Below are 22739 nucleotides of genomic sequence, written 5' to 3' on the forward strand. Positions count from 1 at the left end.
GATCACCACGAAGGCCTCTGCATCCCACTTCCACAGTCACGCGGGAAAACGCGGGAGGGTGAAGATGTGGGGATTGGCACCCTTTTTCTTCCCTATCTTTCAGTCGCCCTCCTCTTCTGTTCTGTTTGGTTCTGCCTCCCTCCTGCATCTCGTCTCCTATAGACATGAGTTCACAACAAATGATCAGGAACCCATTGACATAAAAGTATGTAACATTGATTACCTAACATGATCGCCCTCTCAGAGGCATTGGTGTATGATATTCATGGGGGCTGTAGAATAAAGCCAAGGGAGTAAGCTGTGATTCACCCAGGACATGAGACCTTGGCGGGGCCCCAGTGCCACCTCCTCCACCAGGCCCATGCTTTGGAAATACAGCATCTGGCCAGAAGACACCTCATCCTTTGCCCTGCTGGTCATAACTCCGGGGGTGCCACTTGATGCAGCTGTGTCTCAGTGGGGTCCCCTTGGGAGCAGCCTCCTGCAAAACCCGAAAGAAGCAGGGAAACAGAAGAAGAAAAGCACACACTGACACCCAGACACCATCCGTGTGACTTGGCAAGTGATGGGAAAGCAGGATAATTCTGTTATGCCGTGAACCAGCTTTCCTCACCGTGCAAAGGAAAATGTATTTCCTGAGCAAGCATAGGGAGATAGAATATAATTCAGGAGTAAGGAAGCAAATAGACATTTAGCTAACTCCTGCTTACCTATAGGGCAAGGAGTCAAAACCAAACTATGTGTCTTGTGTGGTTTGAACTGAAGCGCTAGATCAGTGAGAGTGTAACAGCTGAGGCACTTCCTGGAGAATCGCACGGTGCAGGTTTAACACAACACTAACAGAGAAGCCCCTCGGTCATCACAGTCTGTGGACATCAAATCAGTTTTACTGTGTTTACATCCTCCGGGAATGTCACCACAGAACACATCATGAGACGTGTGCACACGACTTAGTAATTATCAGAGAGAACCAAAAAGTCGTCCTTTCTGAGTGGCTGGTTTAAAATATTTCTTTATTAAATGCGACCAATGTTTGAGCCCTGACTGCTTTTTAAATATTTAGCCCAGGACCCTAAAGGAGACAGGCTAACTTAATTATAAGTAACATATAAATAATGTGGGAGACGTAGCTAGGTTGCTAAGTTGTCCAAACGCTCTCTGAACTAAATTTCTATTAGTCATGTGTATCAGAGAAGGGGAGTGGAAAAGAAATCTAGCCTCTATAAATATAAATCAATATTCTGTCCCAAGAGCTGGCACGTGACTGATGAATGGTGGCCGTGGTCAAAGATGAGATGAGAACAAACAAGCAATTTACATTACAAAATACATTAAACTTACAAAAACTCTTCTAGACCTGACTTTATGAAACAGAAGCAGCACCAGCTTTTTTTAGATGGTCCTTTTGTGGTAAAAATAATTTGAGGTTATTCTATTCTTAGAAGTTTGGAAGGAATCTGTTGACACATATGGTTCTAACAAATTACAAACACCCCCAAATTTTTGTTAGGAAAGCGTGCTGCCAGCATTGAAATGTGTGGCTCATTACTATTTTGAAATGCTCCCATGATAATTTAATAATACTGATAGCAATACTTTTAACTTCTGACTCTTTTGTATATCCTATTTACCATATCCTGTGGGCTGAGTTTGCACTGGATCCATCAAATTTGCCTTAATAATAATAATAATAATAATAATAATAGTGGTGATGGTCTCTAAAATTCACAAAACCATGTCCACGTGCTGAGCGTTGGGGCAAGGGCTTTGCATGTCTTATCTGATAAAATCATCACTGTTTCCATTTTGCCTATGAGGAAATAGGTCTGAGAAATGACTTGCCCAATCAAAGCCACTATACATGGGCTTCAGGTTTCAGTTCCAGGTTCGTCTATTTTGCTTGTTGTTCTTCTTAACCGCTGTGTTGTCTTGTCTCCCTATAAAAACTCATCAGCAAACTAAGACAGTACAGTCTAGTTAAGCTGTAATGGAAAGTATAGACACATCCAGTTAAGTTATATTCAACTATTTCTCTAGCACTTTGTACCACTTAGTTGTATTGTATTGTGTTGTATTGTACTGTATTGTATTGTAGACAAATAATCAAAATATACGAGGTCAGACAATTAAGTTTGCAAACTCATCCTAGAAAAAGTGCTACACACCTCACTGCTGAATATCACTACAGTCACCTTCGAAGTCCTCCCCTTGGGAAGCTATGCACCGACGCCAGCGACTAGTCCACGCTTCAAAGCAATTTTGGAACTCTTTTTCTGGAATGGCCATCAGAGCTATCATCGTATTACCCTTGATGTCCTGAATGTCATCAAAACGTCTTCCTTTCAAAATTTCCTTTATCTTTAGGTAAAGAAAGAAGTCACTGCGGGCCAGATCAGGTGAGTAGGGAGGGTGTTCCAATACAGTTATTTGTTTACCGGCTAAAAACTCCCTCACGGGGCCGGCCCGGAGGCTCAGGCAGTTAGAGCTCCGTGCTCCTAACTCCGAAGGCTGCCGGTTCATTCCCACATGGGCCAGTGGGGTCTTAACCACAAGGTTTCCAGTTTAATTCCTTGAATCCCACAAGGGATGGTGGGCTCCAACCCCTGCAACTAAGATTGAACACGCACCTTGAGCTGAGCTGCCGCTGAGCTCCCGGATGGCTCAGTTGTTTGGAGCACGTCCTCTCAACCACAAGGTTGCCGGTTCGACTCCCACCAAGGGTTGGTGGGCTGCGCCCCCTGCAACTAAGATTGAAATGACAACAACTTGACTTGGAAAAAGGGCCTGGAAGTACATACTGTTCCCCAATAAAGTCCTGTTCCCCTTCCCCAACAGAATCTTTAAAAACAAACAAAAATTCCCTCACAGACAGAGAGCCGTGTGAGCTGGTGCATTGTCGTGATGCAAGAACCATGAATTGTTGGCCAAAAGTTCAGGTCAGCTAATTCTTTCACACAACCTTTTCAGCACTCCCAAGTAGTAAGCTTGGTTAACTGTTTGTCCAGTTGGTAAAAATTCATAATGAATAATCCCTCTGATATCAACAAAAGGTTAACAACATCGTTGCAACAAGTTCGCAAACTTAATTGTCAGACCTTCGTATATTATAAGACAAAAATCTCCACAACTTCAAGGCAAGCAAGATTCCTTAAGACACAAAATGCTCAAATAATAAAAGAAAAAGTTGGTATGTTGGACTTCATCAAAAGTTTTAAATGTCTTCTCTTCAGAAGACACCATTAAGAAAAGAAAAAGCAATCTGTATACTGGGAAAAAAATATATATAGTGCACATAAGTGACACAGGACTCATGTCCAGAATATATGGGAAACTCTTACAACTCAGTAAGAAACAATATCCCAATTAAAAACTTGGGCAAGTGATTTGAACTGATACTCTGCCAAAGAAGACATACGGATGGCTTACAACCACGAAAGGTACCACTGTGCACCTACCAGAATAGTTAAAATGAAAAAGACTGAAAATAGCAAGTTTTACCAAAGATGTAGAAGGACCAGAAGTCTCACACATTGCTGGTAGGAATGGAAAATGGTGCAATCACTTTGGGAAACAGTTTGGCAGTTTCTTATAAAGTTAAATACACACTTACCATATGACCCAGCAAGTCTAGGTATTGACCCAAGAGCAATGAATATATATCCATGCAAATTTTTGTCCTGCAATGTTTTATTAGTGTTTACTCAACTTTACGCATAAGAGTCCCAACTTGGAAACAACCCAAACGGCTACCAGCTGGTGAATTAATAAACAAGTTGTGGCTAGTCCTTAAAATGGACGATTGAGAAATAAAAGGGCATGAGCTACTGGTACAGGCTATAACATGGGAGAATCTAAAAAAAAAAATCATGCTGCAGAAAAGACAGCAGACGACGCAAAGAGTACGTTCTCTAATGATTCCATTTATAGGAAATCCTAGAAAAGGTAAATACAATCTATAGTGATCTATGTCACCTATCTTTATTCTCTACTGGATCTTCCCTGTTAGCATGAAACACGTTGTTCTTTCTCTTCTCCCACCCTCATCATTAAAAAGCACATCAGTTGTTGCCTTGAGCCAGGATTGAGAAGATAAATTTACTGCAAAGAAAGGGAGGAAAGGGAACTTTCTGACATGATAGAAAGTGCGTCTTCATTGCGTTAGTAGTTCCTGTGTATACATTTGTCAAAGCCACTGACGTGCACACTTAGCATGGGTGTTTTGAATTGGGTATAAATTGTATATAATTGTATATAATCGTGTATAATTGTATATATAAAGTTAAAAGGTACAGAGAAATACAAGGCAAGGAAGAAGAATGTGGGTGCATGGGAAAGTGGTTTTGCTGTCATTTTTTCAACAGGTAGAGGCAGGGAGACCAGTTAGTGGGTTATTGCAATAATGAAAGAGGTGCTGATGGTTTAGTCAGACCACAACAGCAGCAGTGGAAATGGTGAGGCGTGGCCAGAGCTTGAAGGCAGAGCCAACAGGCTTTGCTTGTCAGTTGTATTTGGGGTGAGTAAAAGAGGGGAGTCCAGGATGCTAGGCTGAGCAGCTGTGAAGAGAGCACTGAGATGGGGAAAATCTTGATGGACATTGGTTTGCAGGGAAAGACCTTGACTTTGTCTGGGGACATGGTTAAAGCCTGAGCTGTATTGTTCACATCCAAGTAGAGCGACTGAGGAAGCAGAAATGAACCTCGAGTTCAGGGTGGAATTCTAGACTGGAAATATAAGTTTAGAAGCCATTGGGATATAAATGGGTTTTAAAGACTGGATGCGCTCACCAAAAGGGTAGAAGCAAACAGAGAAGAGGTCCAGGCACTGAGCCTGTCGCCTTTCAGGGTCAAGAAGCCAAGGGAATAAAGAGGGATAAGCACAGAGACTGACCCGTGAGCTGGAAGGAAAACCAGGAGTCTTCGTTTGCCTGGAGGCCAGGGGTTGGGGGCGTATTTTTAAAGAGGGTGTGAACAACTGTACTAAATGCTGCTGATTGAGCAAGGAAACTGAGGGCCAAGCGCTGACCGTGGGTTTAGCAAAATGATGGCCAAATGGTAACCTTGACAGAGCAGTTTGGGCGGACCAAGGTGGCAAAGCCTCCTGGGAGCGGGTCAAACTGAAAGTATGAGAAAAGTATCTGGAGACAGCAATACAGAAAACTTTTAAGGATTTTTGTTAGCATGGGAGACGTGTAATGGGATAGAGCCATAGGGAAAAGGGACGAGGAAGGGACTGGAGAGAGAAAGAAGGAAAAACGAGTTTGATGCCGGTGGGAGTGACGCAGGAGAGAGCAGCAGTTGGTGACGCAGAGAGAGAAGGATAATTGCTGGGGCAGCCCCTGAGGAGGCGAGGGGACCGCAGTGAGGACCGGCGGGCCACACAGGGCAGGAATGACACGCGTCGTGACTCTGGGTGCTCCCAGTGGGGCCCTGGCTCCACACCTTCCAGATGTGGGCTGTATGCAGATAAGGAAAGGCCTCCCCTCGCAGAGCTGAGCATCTGTGGACCATGTTTGCTCTGACCTCTCACCTCACTGTGACCCTGAGCCTCCCGCCCCAAACCCTGCTTGCGAGTTTCTGAACGTTGCAAACACTGTCTCCCAACTTATGGGATGTGACTTCTCCTTAAAAGTAGCAAGCGCATTTCTTCTTCTCCTAATTTTGACATTTTCACATTTGATGAATTCTTCTCACAAATACTTTCTGGCAGGATGAAACCAAGTGAGCTTATTTTAGCCCTCCCTGTTGTTTTTCCTGTGGCATTTTCACTTACGCCAACCCAGCTGAGGAATGAGGCCTGGTGGTGAGTGGCTGCTGTGCAGCCGGGAGGCCGTGTCCCTATTCCAGGAGGCAGGTCAGGGAGCAGCCCTGTGCCGTCCACAAAAACCACAGAGTTAAAAAAAAATATTTTGTAAACAAAGCCACCAAGAAAACAAGGGCTACATAAAAGCTCTAACCAGCCCGTTGTATCATCCGAGATGGAGTAAAAAGAATTTGGAACCCAAACGCCCAAGGTATGCAGTGTGGTAGGGTGAAGCCCTAATCCCTCAGCCTGTTCACCTTAACCACTGTGCTTATGCCTTGACTCCCAAAAGCATAAATATTTTGACTGTCTTTGCCATCTTTATTCTTCTAAGAGTGCCTTTCTAGGTCCCTGTGATAGAATGGCAGCACATACTACTATCCATAACTACCTTCGTAACTCCAGTTACTCTAGATGACAAGTAGGTGGCTTTGGGAATTCATTCAAAACCCGTAATGATATCTGGCCTTCTCTGTGGGGGGCACTGTGCTGGCTAGTGGGAATATTTATTTATTTATTTTATTTTATTTTACTTTTTATTCTTTTAAAACACCAACATTTTTTTTTTTGGGAGGGGGATATTGGGGAACAGTGTGTTTCTCCAGGGCCCATCAGCTCCTAGTCATTGTCCTTCAATCTAGTTGTGGAGGGCGCAGCTCAGCTCCAAGTCCAGTCGCCGTTTTTCGCTGTTTTCAATCTTTAGTTGCAGGGGGTGCAGCCCACCATCCCATGCGGGAATTGAACTCTCAACCTGTTGTTGACAGCTTGTGCTCTAACCAACTGAGCCATCCAGCCGCCCCAGCCAGTGGGGATTTTTAAATGATGAAGGCATGCGCCCTGCTTTTCAGGATCTCACCGTCCAGTTGTGGAGACAAACAAAAAGAGAAATGTACTATCACATGGTCAATACAATGGACGTGACTGCATAGGTTATCAGAAGAATACAAAAGAGGAACCTTAACCCCTCTGGGGTATCTGTGGAGGAGCGGCTGCTACAAGTTTCGTGGATGATGGGGACACCAGGAACCAAGCAGATGACAAGCGGATGAATGGGGACCAGAGCTGCTCAACAGAATGCACCACAGAGTAGGAAACTGGGCTGGGTGAGGCTTGAAGCTGGAAAGGTGGGCAGAGGCCGATAATGGCCAGCCATGGACGCCACAGGAAGGCACCAAGCAGGTGACGGGCAGCTGCGGAAGGCTCTAGCAAGGGAGTGACATGGCCAGAGCCTCATTTTAGGGAGATCACTGGTGAAGGAGTTTTAGGGGCAAGTGTAAGTTGGGTTCTCCCAGAAGCAGATCCTGAATCAAGGATTTGAACAAGTCTTTTTTTTTTTAAAGGAAATGATCCCAGAAGAAACTAGTGAGGAATTGGGAGAAACAGGAAAAGGAGAGAAACGTCAAGCAAGGAGCAGTTTCAAGGCTGATCCTGTCTGGAGCTCTGAGTGTCGCTTGTACCTCGAGGTTTGTCCCACCTTAAGGCAAGCGGCTGGGTTCAGACTCCCACCCCAGGCAGCTGTCATCTGCTGACCACCTAGGGGAAATGGACGCTGTGAGCAGTTCCTGTTTTTCCCCGTGGGCCAGGCAAGTCCATTGCTGAAGGACCATCCTCTCTCACTTACGGGTTCCAGCCAAGCACGCAGGAGCTGGGGGATGCCCGCAGAGTCAGGGAGAAAGCAGTCTGCGCGGAGCTCCAGCATCACCCACGGGGGGGGGGCGGGGGGGGGAGAGATCGGAATAACGCGGGGCTTTTTTTCCACTATTTTTTGAAAAAATGAGTAGTATGTTCAATAGATAACTCTCACCCATGCCCCGTTCCTAAATCTCACCCCATCCCTGACTGCCCTTTCACTTCTAGATGAGTGATGCCACCGTTGCCTTCCTTGTGCCGACTAAAGGATAAGGGACGAGGTGGTAACCAGGGATGACGTGAGGATAACCAGAGCCCACGTTAACTGCTAATGACAAGCAACGCTTCTTTTGAAACGGAGTCGAACATCTCCAACAGCGGTATTTCTGAGGAAAAGAGGCGGCACCGAATCGATGATCGTGATGAGTCAAGGAAGGTAACTCTGGTTTCTAGCCTGAGTGTCGGGTGGATGGAAATATCATTAAATGAGACAGAAACATATAAGGAAAGGAATGAGTTGGGGTGGGGAGAGGATGATGATCTCTTAGTACCTTAGTCTTACGCATTTTGGTGTTTTCGGACTGAGACCCACACCATCTTTTCGCACAGTTTGCCATCCACATTAACCTGACTTGACGGCATTAATAGAGCTTGACTATTGCCCGTGAAAATGAGATTGCAAATAGCGTTATTCCTACAGAAACTTCCCCCAGAGCTATCTGTTTGAACCATAGACTGGTCATTTAACCCTCGTTCAAGTAATCTCTTTCTTGGGCAATAGCTATTTCACCAGTGACTCTCTATTCTTCAGGATTCACTTGGGAACACCCTCCTTGCTGTGTCCTACGGTCTTACACTGTTACGTCATGGAGTTTGCCTAATCCCAACTGGGCCCCCACAGGGAAAGACCCACCCATCACAGGACCCCCAGTACATCACAAGCTGCTGCCATTGCTTGCCTACCCCCCGCCCCCCCGAGACACCTGTCAGATTCTGTGAGGCGGATAGTCCCTTTCACTGCCATAAGCAATAAAGTCCCTCTGTTGTAGATGGAATCGTTTTGAAAAAAGTTCTGCTTTACAGACAGGCTATTTTGGTGGTATTTGGGGGGAGCCAGGATTTGGCAGGATCCAAGATCATTTATAACGTCCACTGAGTCCTAGCAGAAGAAGTGGAGGCTGATTTTACTTCTCACACGGTTTTTATTTTATTTTATTTTAATTATTCAATTACAGTTGACATACAATGTTATATTAGTTTCAGATGTACAACATAGTGATTAGACATTTATAAAACCTACGAAGTGATCACCCCAATTAAGTCTAGTGCCCATCCGACACTGTACATACTTATTACAATATTATTGACTGTATTCCTCAGTGTACATCCTCATGATTCTTTTGCAACCACCAATTTGTGCTTCTTAATCCTTTCCCCCTTTTTCCCCCAGTCCCGCAATCCCCCTCCTGTCTGGCAACCATCAAAATGTTCTCTATATCTATGAGTTTGTCCCTTTTTTGTTTGCTCATTTTATCTTTTAGATTTCACGTATAAGTGAAACCATATGGTATTTGTCTTTCTCCGTCCAACTTACTCCACTAAGCACAATACCCTCTAGGTCCATCCATGTTGTTGCAGATGGCAAGATTTCATTCTTTCTTACGGCAGAGTAATGTTCCACTGTATGTGTGTATCACCTCTTCTTTATCCATTCACCTCATTGATGGACAGCCAGGTTGCCTCCATATCTTGGCTATTGTAAATAATTCTGCAATGAACATATAGATGCATATATCTTTTTAATTAGTGTTCTGGGTGTCTTCAGATAAAAACCCAAAAGTGGAATTGCTGGGTCTTCTTTGTCTCTTGATATAGCCTTTGTCTTAAAGTCTATTTTGTCTGGTATACGTATTGCTACTCCAGCTTTGTTTGTTGTTTCCACTTTCATGAAGTATCTTTTTTCTAATCCCTTTACTTTCAGTCTGTGTGTGTCTTTTGACCTGAAGTGAGTCTCTTGTAGGCAGCATATGTAGGGGCTTTGTTTTCTTACCCATTCAGCCAGCTTGTATCATTTGATTGGAGCATTTAATCCATTTACATTTAAAGTAATTGTTGATAGATATGTAGCTATTGCCATTTTATTATTCATATTTTTTGAACTTTTTTTCCTTCTTGAAGAAGTCCCTTTAACATTTCTTGTAACATTGGTTTGGTGATGATGAGCTCCTTTAGCTTTTTCTTGTCTGGGATCACATATTTTCTATGAGTCATTTTCCTGACTCTTACATATGCACAACTGGAAGCAAATGTTAATTTCCTGGGTCACTCTCTTTCCACCCAAATGTTAGGTATAGACATGTGACATTAAAAGGCTTTATTTTTAATTATTTGCCATTTTAAAGCGTTAGGAATCTTTCTAAAGGATTGTAAAGGATCTGATGATATTTCCAAAGACTTCTCCCTGAAGAGTAAACCTGGAATATTTTGGACTTGGTATATACTATCATTTGAAGTTATAAAAACTGAAAATTCAGTGAAAGCTCTTCAAGTGTGAAGAGATACCTGGGGGCTCCTCAGACATGTCCTGTGGGAAGGACGGCTGGGTAGGCTCTGCCTTGGGAACATTATGCCTTTTATTGTATCGATAATGCCTATATCTCCAGAATAGGGGTGCTCTGGGCTGGCTGAGTTGCCACAGATAATAATTACATATTTTCAGAGCTTCTGCTCATTAAATCTTGGGTAGTCTGGACAGTATCTAGAGAAACAAGGCTCCCCAAACACTGTCAACCCACAGCTGTGCCTGATTAGCTTTTACCATCATATTGGTCCCAAATCAGATTTTGAGATAAAAATTAAAGTTGACTGTAGGTCAATGGCTCTCAACAGGAGGGAGGGCGCAATTTTGGCCCTCAAGGGACAGCTGGCAATATTTGGAGATACTGCGAGTGTCACATCAGGGCGGGGGCGCAGAGTGCTGCCAGCACCTAGCAGGCAGAAGCAAGAGACGCTATTAAGCGTTGTGCACTGGACAGAACAGCCTCCCTCAACAAATAATTATCTGGCCCAAAATGTAAAAGGAAAAATCATGACGAGGTTATAAAACCCTGATTTAGGTAGGTTTGTTGCAGTTGGGAAATAGCGCAGGCGTCTTCAAGACCTCTCATGACCGTGTCTTTGCTCCCACAGGCCCTCATCCTATCGGCACCTCCTCAGCCATCCAGCTCCCTTTCAAATGCAGCCTCCTCAGACACACGCCTTCCCTCCTGTGTCCCTGCTGCACTGTGGTGTGTCCATTGTGACAGTCAGTGTCTATGGGGAACGTGTCTCATATACCCCTACCTATAGGAAGTCTCACGAGGGCCTCTGAGCTCGGCATTCCCCAATATTCTCTCCTTTTTTTTTTCTTTTTTGGTTGAACCAAGTTGAAATGGATTAAATTGAATAGCTTGCCAGGTTTCTATCTAGCCATGGAATGAGTCCCAGTGGACAAGGATGTTTGCGTTCAGCCTTCTGCTCTGTCGCTGCCAGTCCTCTCCCAGGAGGGTTTCCAGGAACTCAGGGGAACTCGGTCATCCCTGGCCATTTCCTTTTGGTGTACAGCCATTCCCCTGGAAGAAGTGGCCCGCAGTGTGGAATTCTTTGGAAAACAAGCGTTCTAGTGAGTAGGCGGGCAATCAGGAATAAACACTGAGAAAGAGAATAAAGACCCCACGCTTTATCGTAGTAGATGAGTGTTTTAAGATGGTATGGTAGACAGAATAAGAGCCTCCGAATGACATCCCCGGCTAATTTCCAGGACCTGTGAACATGTGACATTACATGGCAAAGGGGGATGAGGTAGCAGATGGAATTGAGGTTGCTCATCAGCCGATCTTGTGGTGGGGAGATTTGCCTGGATTAACCCAGGTGGGCCTCGTGCAATTGGAAGGGTCCTTAAATGTGACAGAAGGATGCGGGAGAGGCAGCATCTGAGCCCTGTGAGAAACACTAGCCCCACCATTGCTGATTTGGACGATGGGGGAAGGGACCCTGAGTCACAAAAAAGAGGGCAGCCTCTAACAGCTGGGAAAGGAAACATGTACTTCCCTAGAACCTCCAGAAACAACATAGCCCTGCCAAAATTTTGATTCTGGCCCACTGAGGCCCATTTCAGAATTGTGACCACCCCCAAAACTATAAGACAATAAATGTGTGTTGTTTTAAGCCACTACATTTATGGTGATTTGTTACAGCAGCAACAGGGCACTAATACAGATGGAAACTTACATTTGTTGTCTGGACAAATCAGGTGACATTTTCATGCAGCAATTTCTAAAAATTGCTTCTTACTGTATAATTTTGTAAAGTTTCTTCCCGATCAGAGTCTTCTCACAAACAGTTCCTAACACCAAGGGGAGGAAAACTGGAAAAGCTTTGACTGAGATGATTCATGACCCGCATGAAGCTTATCAACACTTTAATGACTGAAGTAAGAAAAATGGGGGCAAGACAGCCTTTGTTTCCCGGGCATTGTTTCCTAAGACTCTCAGATGCCTCACATTTGGAAAAGAAGTGGGAGTTAGAAAGGTCTAGAACTAAGAAACTTTAACATGCTGTGCGTCCCCAGCAGGCAAACTACTTCATTGAATAAGACCATAAACATGGAGGTGAGGGCTGGGGGCTGTGTTGTGTGGCCAGAAGCGATATTAAGTGGTGGGTGGCTGACAACTATTTAGAGCTCAGACTTTAAGGGGTGCAAAAATGTTACTGAGTTTTAAAACATCACTGAAAGTATACATGGATGTAGAAGGTAGTATTTGCCACAATTTCTCTTACACAAAAGAACTACTCCACTGAGCAACTTGAGGGAGGGACACCCCTGCCTTTTCAGGAAAATGGGGCTCTTTGAACTCAGGGTAGTGTGGTCTGGTGGGGTACGCAAGCTTGGAGTATAGTGGGGCTGCTTGAAACAGTAAATGTGAGCTTCTTTTTCTATGTTCCTTACCCTGCGCTTCCTCAAAAGAAGCAGCGCGTAGATATTTACCAAGTGTCCTTTGGAAGGGTGTTGCACTTGTCCTGTCTCAGGTCGGCCCTGCTGTGTGTCATGTGTGTGAGAAGAAATTCCTCTGTAGTGACGTTCAAGGTCATTTTTCTAAACTATGTTGGGGTTTTGAAGTAATCTCTGACTGTTAGGAGCCTAAGAATATTAACTTATCTCGTTGGTTTTATTGTAACCAGGTTCTCGGAAGTGACAAGTTGTTTGGTTGACATGTCAGAATGGAGTTGCATTTTAAATAACCAGAACTCTGAAATGATTCTGAATCTCTTAGTACTGCTGTGTTTACATGTTATAGTACAACATCTTATGGAAAATATAAACATACTAGCTTTCAAACAAAAAAAGAACAAAACCCGCACTGATTTTGGTGCTGTTTTACTATAAAACGTGTATATTTTATGATGAGTTTGGTGTTGAGGGGTTGGAATTAGAATATAGTATTTTAGGTTTATGATCTTGGATCCTCTCCTTGCAATGTAGTCAAAATAAAATAAGAAGAATCTGAATTTGTAAAATTGTGCTATTCAGTTGTGTGGTACTTGGATAGATTTGAGAAAGGTCATATCTATGAGATTTCATCCCCCAAAGAACCACTTTACTCCTTCAAAGGACTGAAAAGACGATAAAAACAAAGGTACACTTTCATTTTTCCACAGAGAAGATGTGCGTTTCAGTTATATAAAACAAATCAACAGGGTTTGAATCCGAGCATTCAAATGGAGTGAAGATTAACTGGCAGAAATGCGTGCCCTCCTCCTGGTTTCATGGAGAAAAATCCATTATGTCAGGTAAGTGAAGAAAGCCAGTGGGGAATACAAAAGTTCAAAGAATCTGTTTCCTTCTCACCAATGGCCTTTCCAGGGGGTGGCTTGTGGGGCGGAGGGGGAGATGGACTTTACTTCTCCCTAACCTCCTCTTCCCCAAAGCCATTTACCAAAACCAAACAAAGCGACATGTCAAACTGTGCTTGTTTGGCCAACACAGCTTCAAAACAAAACAGTTTCTCTAGTCCCTTTGGCTAACGCCATGGCTGGCCCTGCACCCTCCTTCCCAGAAATTCGGAGGTCTTCACTGCCTCTCTCTGGAGGACACAGTGAGGGGGGTTAGCAGTCAGAGCCCTAGGTTCTTGTGACACCTCATTTACACCTTGTTATAAAAAGTCATCTCTTTGACCTTGATTTTTTTTTTCCAGAAAAGTGAATTATTTATTTCTTCTTACAGCCACATATGCTGCCCAGAAGCCGGCATCTCCCTGACATGTTTTATTAAGGAGACCAGATGTTCCGGCAGTAAGTTTTAGGTATCACACCCTCTGACAAGAGTCCAGAGGAAAAACAGACCTTCAAATAAATCTGTACAAAGACTTCATATGCCTCTGTGAATTAAATTTATTTTCTGAGACATTAGCATACAGGCGCTGAGAATCTGCTCCATTCCACCTCCTGAAATGTAAAGAAGATTAATTTATTCACATGCCTCCCACCCTCCCCGCGCTCCCCGCCCCTCTCCTCCCCCAACCCAGGAGTTATTGAAAGTTATTAAAACGGGGAGTTTTACTGTTTATATCTCTTAAGTTGATTCTGGACAATAGTTTACTTTGATTCTCCTGATGTCTACACAGGCCAAGGTCATTAATTAGTCATTAGCATTTATATGCTGCTAATTACCCCCTGGGAGAGGTGCCTGGGAGCCGCCAACACCAAGTGTTACAGCAATTTGTTTGTGAGCTGGAGAGGTGGTGTGATTCCATTTCCTCTGTGTTCTCAGCATGCCCTCCTCTCACTGTGTAGATCTGAAGAGGCATTTCACTTTCAGCAGAGGGTATTCTTCCTCCCACTTGGGCATTTTCATGCAAAAACAGCCCACTTGTCAAAACTCAAAGCGACTGTGGTGACAGATGTGACATGATACACACAGCAAGGTAGAGAGCTGGCATCTGACATCTTTTAGCTGCGCGGGCACACATGTCAATATGCCGTAAAATGCAGACACTTCCCCACGGAATCTGGATAAACACTCCTTGCTGAGCCTCTGCTCTATCAATCTGGAACAGATGGGTCGCTGTTCTTCTGATGTGTTGTGACAAGCCGCAGCAAATACAAATCATAGCTCCCACAACGGCTGGTGTCTAACGCTGTTCTTTTTCTCTTTCACCCATTAAGTCACTGTTCTGTTCTTAAACAGACAGTTAAAAAAAAAAAAAAAAAAATGAAGGAGAGGGGCGGGGAGAGGAAAAGGAAGAAGACTGGATGGTCCTGCGGCAGAAGGAGAGAACCTCTGGGCCTAGGGTTTCCCTGTCTTTTTCTCGTGCTTTCAGATCTGGGTCTGCACACTGTCATCCGTGTGGAATTCTGGAAATTTTCCCAGACCCCAAACTTTGAAACCAGGTATCTGGGCAGCGTCTGGGGGTGGCGGGGCAGGGGCAGCGGGGCTGGTTTAGCCAGTGCCAGATAAAACTTGACCCTGAATCAATACAATAAACCTTTAATATCCTTCACTGGTCTTGGCTCGGGAGCCGCAGTTGGTCCCGTTCTTCCCTCCACATGCCGCCATCTGAGGCCCACAGGTTCAGGTCAACCTGATTTCATTTATACAGAAACCTGGGGGGAGCGGGGAGTGTAGGCTCACTGAGATCTGTATGGACCACCCCACAGCCCAACCCCGGGGGCAGTCCTGGGTCACGCATGCCATCCAGGAGTCCCTGGCAGCTCGCATCTAACACATCAAATCGCAGGAGAGTTCCATCCCGTCGGGCAGGAGAGGGCTGTTTCAGTGACCAGGGCACCAGAAAGGGAACCAAAGTTAGCGTGGAATGTCCCCGTGACCATCCAAAAGCAGCACGGCCTGTTCCTGACGTGGGGGCCCCCTGCCCTCATCTTACTGCCGCGGTTCCCAGTGCCGTCCAGGTTTGTGAGCGTTCAAGAGAGTGTAAAATTACCTGGTTCCTCTAGTGACGGTTACACTGCTTCCAAGCTGGCTGACACGTAGGGAATTCACCGAGTGTGAAACGGACCTCTGTGGGTTATCAGGAGTGAAGGGAAACCACAGAGTGACCGATGGCCGGGAAGGCCCGCTTCACGGGTGATGGAGAGGAAGGAACACGTTCCAGATCCACGAAGGGATGGCCTCCTGTCTGGGGACCAGGGAGTGGGAGACACAGACAGCTCAGCCCGTAATTCCGTGACCTTTATAGTCCTTGTCAATATCGAGGGTGCAAAAAGTCCCCCTAGAACTGAGAAACTGCGTCCCGGCAAAAGACCCAAAAAGGAAGTGCAGGGGTCACTAGTGTGGAATTTAGAGTCAAACATTCATACTCGAGCTGGTTCTGTCGCTTGCTGTGTGACCGTGGGGAAATGACTCAAAGGTGCATTCCTCGTCTGTAAAATGAGGATAACGATTGTATTTATTTTGCAGGGTAATTGTGAAGATCAAATGAAATAGTGGATGGTGGATGCTCAGAGCAGTGTCTGACAGAAGAAATGCTGCACAAATATAAATAGTATTATTATTTAGATAATGGACCAGGGTATGGGGAAGAGATGGTGAAGGCAGAAAGAACTAGGATTTATAGATGAGCTCTGACAATTAAGTTCACGAACTCATCCTAGAAAAAGTGCTACGTACCTCATTGCTGATTATCACTACAGTCACGTTCGAAGTCCTCCCCTTGGGAAGCTATGCACCCATGCCAGCACCTAGCCCACCCTTCAAAGCAATTTTGGAACTTTTTCTGGAATGGCCATCAGAGCTGTAGTCGTATTACCCTGGATGTCCTGAATGTCATCAAAATGTCTCCCTTTCAATATTTCCTTTATCTTTTCATAAAGACAGAAGTCACTGGGGGCCAGATCAGGTGAGTAGGGAGCATGTTCCAATACAGTTATTTGTTCACTGGCTAAAAACTCCCTCATAGACAGTGCCGTGTGAGCTGGTGCATTGTCGTGATGCAAAAGCCATGAATTGGTGAAAAGTTCAGGTCGTCTAACTTTTCCACGCAGCCTTTTCAGCACTTCCAAATAGTAACCTTGGTTAACTGTTTGTCCAGTTGGTAGAAATTCATAACGAATAATCCCTCTGATATCAAAAAAGGTTAGCAACATGGTTGCAAGAAGTTTGTGAATGTGAACTTAATTGTCAGACCTCATATGACCAGGTTCGCTTTCAAGATTTTTCCCTGCTAAAGCAGATATACTGTCTTGGGGATTCAGTAACTATAACCTAACCCCAAAAGGGCTTGAGAATTCCTTTGCATCCCTATCTGCAGGACGAAACCTGACGGGTACGACCACCTTATCCGTTCAGCTTTGCGGGGACTTCTCTCTATCCCTATGACTTTTCCCTGCAAGCAGCTACATTTGTTACAGGGCCTGAGGGTGCCTCCTAGAAGCAGTGGTGCCATAGCAGGAGCTGACAGGCACGTCGGTTCCCTCTCCCTCTCAGTGTTCCTTTCTTTTTCCCAATAAATGATGTCACTATCCAGCAAAGCAACTAGGTATAAATAGTAAGTAATATTGGTAAAGCCACATATGTAAATAAATGTAGAAGCGCCCCATTCTCAATTTCTTAACTATAATAAAATCCAGTTTCATTTAACACTGGTCTTGTCTCCAGGCTTAAAGAGAGCGCTGCTTTCTGCTCATAATAAATCGTGACCTTTAGATGTTAAAGGGCCAGCAACTTTATTTTGATAAATATCCAGGAATACTAAGCAGCCCAGAAAATAGACCTACCACAGCTTCCTTAAGTGAGAAAAGGGAAATATTTAGTAATCAGATCGTACTATTTTATTTTAAGGTCAAAGATTCAAATTTTATCTTGAGTACAAACCTCTTCAATGTCACAAAGAAATAAAAAGCCTTCCAAAAACATACATAAATTTCAGAGGTGAGTGAGTTATAAATCTGTTGCTTTTAGGTACCATTCTTGTAGGCAACTAGCCATCAGTTCACGCTTAATCAAGAGACAAGAAGTAACCTGCTGAGGACTCTCTCTTAGACTGGCTGGCAGCAGTTTTCTCTTTCCCAATGTCTCCTCAGCTCTTTGGTTTCTTCATTGTATTTAAAAAGAGTAGGAGACATTAAAAACAAACAAACAAACACAAAAACCCAAGTAGTGTCTCTTGGGTTAATGGAATATGATGGAAGCAAGTCCCATTTTATTTTCTAATGAAACACCTCCCTACCTCACTGCAGGTAACCCTCTCCCACTATATACACGTCCGTGAAAGTGTTTGAAGGTCGGATGTGTGGAAATGGAAAATCAGATGCCCCTGTTGCGATAGGCAGAACAACGGCCCCAAAGACGATCACGTGCCTATCCCCAGCACCTGCAAACATGTTACCTCACCTGGCGCAAGGAGTGTTGCAGCTATGATTCAATTAAGGATCGGGTGCTGGGGAGAGGATCCTGGATCTCTCAGGTAGGCCCAACGCAATCACAAGGCGCCAGTGGGAAGGAGGCAGACATCAGGAGGAGAGGAGATGCTAAGCTGCTCTGCCGGCTCTGAAGATGGAGGAAGGAAGGAGCCTCTCTCTGGAAGCTGCAAAAGTCAAGGAAACAGTCTCCCTGCCCGCCTCCAGAAGGAATGCAGCCCTGCAGAGCCGTTTTAGACTTCTGACCTTCAGAACTGTAAGCTAATATATTTGTTATGTTTACGCCGTTACATGTGTGATAATTTGTTACAGTAGCAATAGGAAATTAATACACATGGTATATGTGGGCTTTGGGTCCCAGAGGAATACGCTACATTATAAAGTTCCTTACTTCTTGTTCCCACTGTTGCTGCTGCTTTCAGGAGCTGAAAGGTTCTGAATAGGTAAGAATCTACACAGGCACCCAGGTCCCAGGATGGGAGGTATCAGGATGTGTGTATGAATGGGGCCCAGTCAGGCTGTCCCCGGCCACCCCAGGGCTTCCAAAAGTTAAGCTGAGTATTGACAAATCCACCTCCAGATCTCTCCCCTCTGTCTGCCCACTCAAGCCCACTGCCTCTCACCTGGCGGTCTTTAGACCACAGGTAATTCTGATCCCTAACCTGCTTCATGCAGATGCCAGGGGTGTGAGTGTAAAAGGAGTCTGTCTTCCCCTGTTGCCCCGGCCAAGTGTGCCCTGGCCCAGGTCCCCAGTGCACACAGCTGCCCGCTGAGCTGCACCTGGTGGATTGTCTAGAGACCCTGCCTTTGCTCCATGCCCACCTTTGAGAACTGTAAGGACACAGGACCGGGTAGGAGTGGGGGCCGAGGGAGGGGAGCAATACCTGGAAGGTTTTTAAACAAAGATGCACAGTTGTTTCCACACTCACCCCGGATTTCTGCTCAGAGAGTAATAAAAGTGATTTAAAGAACCAGTTCAGAAAGTCTAGAGAACAAAGGCTTAATTCACTTGATGTGCTTTGGAGTTGCCCCAAGGTGCCTTCCTATCCAGCAAAACTTAACAAGTGTGGCCTTCACCACTGTAAATGTAGAGATAAATCGGACATGGCGTGCCGGGGTGAATAGGCCAAATAGCCTCTACCATGAACCAGTTCAAACTGGGATCAAACCCTTTTCCCCTAAGTTGAATGGTCTAGATCGTCAGTTTCCTCATCAAACTAATATTCTCTTGGCCTAAAATCTTTGTGTTGTGGTGTTGCTGACGTTGGTACTAAATAGTTAATCCCTTTTTACTGTGTGGAGTGATTTTAGTGTATGTTTTAGACTCCTCAGATTTTAAAGAGCTCAGATTTTTGTGTCCAGTCGGGCAAGGAGAGGATTCCAAGTAATGAGACAAAATTTGGTTTTATGAAAGGCCAAATTGGAATGGAACGCGTTGCATTTCTCATCCAAAGACCTTGGTTCTTCTCTCAGCTGTGCAAATTCTTAGGTAGACACCGGCCAAAGCACTTAACCTTTTTAAGGCTCCGTCCATACTGATAAACAAATATTCACAGCACCTACCTCTTGGGGTTATTCTAAGGAATAAATGAACTACTTTGCGTGAAATGGCGTAGCAGAATGCCTAGCACACCGGATGTGCTCAATAAACATGACTAATTCCTGTTATTTTATTTTTATCATTATGTTCTTTCTTTGACTCTCTCACTGACTCATTGGGAAACCCAAGGAGGTCACTGGCTCCCAACATGTATGGAGTTCTTGTGAGGTGACAAGTGTTATAATGTTTGCAGACTATAAATGTGAGTGCCCGTAAAGAACTTACACGGAAAAGGCACTAATTTGATAAAAACTAAGCTCTACAGCTCTAAATATAGGTGTAAATATAAAATACACTTCTATCGCACTATAGCAATAAGAAATTAATATCAATCTATCATCATTTCATCAGATATGACTTAATTAATGGGAGTAGGTGTCTTCCCAGACTGGAAAGTCCTATGAAAAATTAAAAACCTATATAGTATCACTGCATTGTCTATGTGAATTTGGTCTTAAAGAGTTATTCTCGGTCCCTCTGGGTACCAACTGGAGCATCAATAGAAATATAAGACATGACAGGTTTATAAGCTAGTTTGGAAGGTAATATTTAAGGACAGGAGACAACTAGACGACAGCTCAAAGTGTGTCGTTGGTGTAGTCTGTGTAGGAAGTCAGAAGCGGGGACGTCTCAATGGTGGTTGCTCACCCTTGGCACCTGGTTCTTTAAAATGGTGGCAAAACATGCAAAGCGAGAACCACGGTCAGTAACTGACTGAAGCTGAGACACTCACAGAATTATTTGCTGTGACCTTTCTAGAAAGCAAGTGACCTTGAAAAGCTTTGCTTGACCCTGCCTTCCACCCAAGCATTCTTCCCAATTCTTTTTTTTTCCCCACTGACAAACTTTTCTTCTAACAATAACTTGTGCTCATTATAGAAAATTCAGAAAAGTAAAAATCATTTGTAATTCAATGCTATAGAGATAAGCACCCATAATAGTTTGTCCTTTCCCTAGGAATTTGTAAAAAGGTTAAAATTTCACATATGTAACTGAGATGTCAACTCAGATGACCTTGAACTTGCAGATACAGAGTAGGTCAGCTCATGGCCCCTCCTGTATCTCACTGGAGTTGCAAATTCATTCTCCAGGGCGGCTTCCGGTTCCGAGGGGTTTATCATCTCGGTCATTTCAGGCTCTGGTTCTGATTCCATTGAATTTAAGCATGAATTCACCCTCTCAAGCTGTTCTTTTTCTCTGGTCCCCACCAGTCTAAAAGTTTGAATTTCTCCTATGAAATTGCCACACAAGACATTTCTATTGTTAGCAGATTTTACTGAATGTCTGGGGAAATGGAGGGGTTTATATTGAACGTTTGAAATTTAAAACTGAACATTAATATTTCTTTCCTACAATCTCTTGATTACCCCAACAAGAAGAATTAAGTCTTGCTGACCATCTGTCTCTGCAGAATCCAGCCTTCTGTCTTTAATGTTATTTAGAATCGCTTTGTCAAGTGATCCCTTGAGCGCTTGGGACTTTGAGTGAAGTTGTGCTAAACCCTTACATTAATTTGCAGATAACTGATACATATCCGATACTGAGCATCTTACATTTTTCTACTTGGTCAGTTCTCTTTCCTCACATACCTCCCTCTGCGGATCAGCCTTCCCTGGCCCTCCGTGCCTGGCTAACTCCTGTCATCCGTTACGCATCAGCCAATGTTTCACATCTTTTAGAAAACCTTTGAGGCCCTCTTCACCCTCCTCCAGACCACAGTTGATTGGTCTAGATCCGAGTCTCTCAGCCTCAGCACCACCAACCCTCTATTGGATGGTCCTTTGCTGTGGGCACCATCCCATATGCTGTAGGATGTTTAGCAACATTTCTGGCCTCCACCTACGAGATACCAATAGCCGTCCACCCCCAGCCGTCAGGACAATAGAAAACATCTCTAGACATCGTAGAATATCCCTTGAGGGGCAAAACCACCTACAGTTGAGAATCACTGAGCTAGAGATGGGCATACGACCCACGCTGGGGTTTTTGTTAGATTATAATTGAAGAAAGGGACCTGCCCTCCCTGAGTCAGACCATGGGTTGAGGGTGAGGCTCAGAGCTGATGGCTTTGTTTCTTGAGCTGTGGGGAGCTCTGCAGAAAGGGAGCCCGCAGGGGACAGGGGGACAGGGTTTCTGGGGACATTCAAGGGCCTGCTTCTGCTTGGTACTGAGTTCTTCTTGCAGCCCTGTCCTTCTCAGTTTTATTATTCCCACTTCCTTCCCTTAAGCCAGGAAACAGTAACACATTTGCCGAATCAGTGTTTGAACTGCGTTCATGGCTCATGTAGCCGTAAGAGTCCCGACTGTTCCAGCACTCCCCTTTGCGGCCTCACAGCAGGCACTGTGTCCACTTCCCTCCTTCAGCAACTAGACTAGAAGGGCCTTGAGGACAGGAACTTCTCATTCACTGTTATGTCCCCAGCACCTAACATGCTCCTTGGCACATGGTAGATAAGTAACAGGTCTTTGTGGGATAAATTTAATAAGTGGGAGGGTGGGTGGGTGGGTGGGTGAGTGAATGGATGGATGGGTGGGTGGGTGGATGGGTGGGTGGGTGGATGGGTGAGTGGGTAGATGGTGGGTGGGTGGGTGGATGGGTAGACGGGTGGATGGGTGGATGGGTGGGTGGGTGGATGAGTGGGTGGGTGGATGGGTGAGTGGGTAGATGGTGGGTGGGTGGGTGGATGGGTGGACGGGTGGATGGGTGGATGGATGGGTGAGTAGAGCACAGTGTTACACTCCAGCTATCCCTTAAGCCCTCACAGCTTCCCATTCTTAGGCCTCCAGAGGACTCTTTGGGCAGGAGCCATGTGTGGGCCCCCTGCAAAATTCTCTTTGCTCAACACTGTTTAGGAACCGCAGTGTTCAAAAAAATCACAAGGACTAGCTACCATGTCCTGAAGGGCAATGCATGACTAGAGAAATTCCTCTGGCAGTAATGAAGTAATATGGAGCCAGCTCCCCTGAGAAGAATCTGTGATGCAAGAGGTAGCACATGACAGGAGACGGTCGTCTGGCCGCATGGCCTGAGACCTATGTGAGCCAGGAGAGACTCCTGCCATTATCAGAATCCAGTGTGGCTGTCAGATACGACCTAGTGAAGAGCTGGGTCGGCAACAGCTTGAGATGCTACTTCGTGCTTCCCCCAGAGCAGTAACACAGGAGAACAAATCATGCAACGTGAGGGTAAAAATAGTAACCACCTCATAAAGTTGCTTTAAATTAATACTCTCTTTGCACTGAGGACTCTCCCTGGAAAATACCGGATTCCTAATAAATGACAGCTCTTGGTATTAAT

The 22739-nt window shown here is 44.8% G+C and overlaps 1 long non-coding RNA gene across 2 annotated transcripts in view; it reads left to right on the forward strand.

The window, feature by feature from the left end:
- Positions 1 to 22739, forward strand: part of LOC109444232 (uncharacterized) — a 104660-nt gene that overhangs the window by 76901 nt on the left and 5020 nt on the right. The window contains exons 8-14 of one of the 2 annotated variants that reach the window (XR_016021670.1): positions 6648 to 6885; positions 7140 to 7382; positions 7657 to 7864; positions 13126 to 13257; positions 13691 to 13758; positions 14787 to 14856; positions 15884 to 18097. This is a non-coding gene — a long non-coding RNA (uncharacterized LOC109444232). Of the gene's footprint in view, positions 1 to 6647; positions 6886 to 7139; positions 7383 to 7656; positions 7865 to 13125; positions 13258 to 13690; positions 13838 to 14786; positions 14857 to 15883; positions 18098 to 22739 lie in introns of those variants that run through there. The other variant, XR_016021669.1, reaches the window with a different exon arrangement.

Source organism: Rhinolophus sinicus, chromosome 7 (assembly GCF_057876585.1).
Source record: "Rhinolophus sinicus isolate RSI-liver-muscle chromosome 7, RSI-T2T, whole genome shotgun sequence".
Lineage (NCBI taxonomy): Eukaryota > Metazoa > Chordata > Mammalia > Chiroptera > Rhinolophidae > Rhinolophus > Rhinolophus sinicus.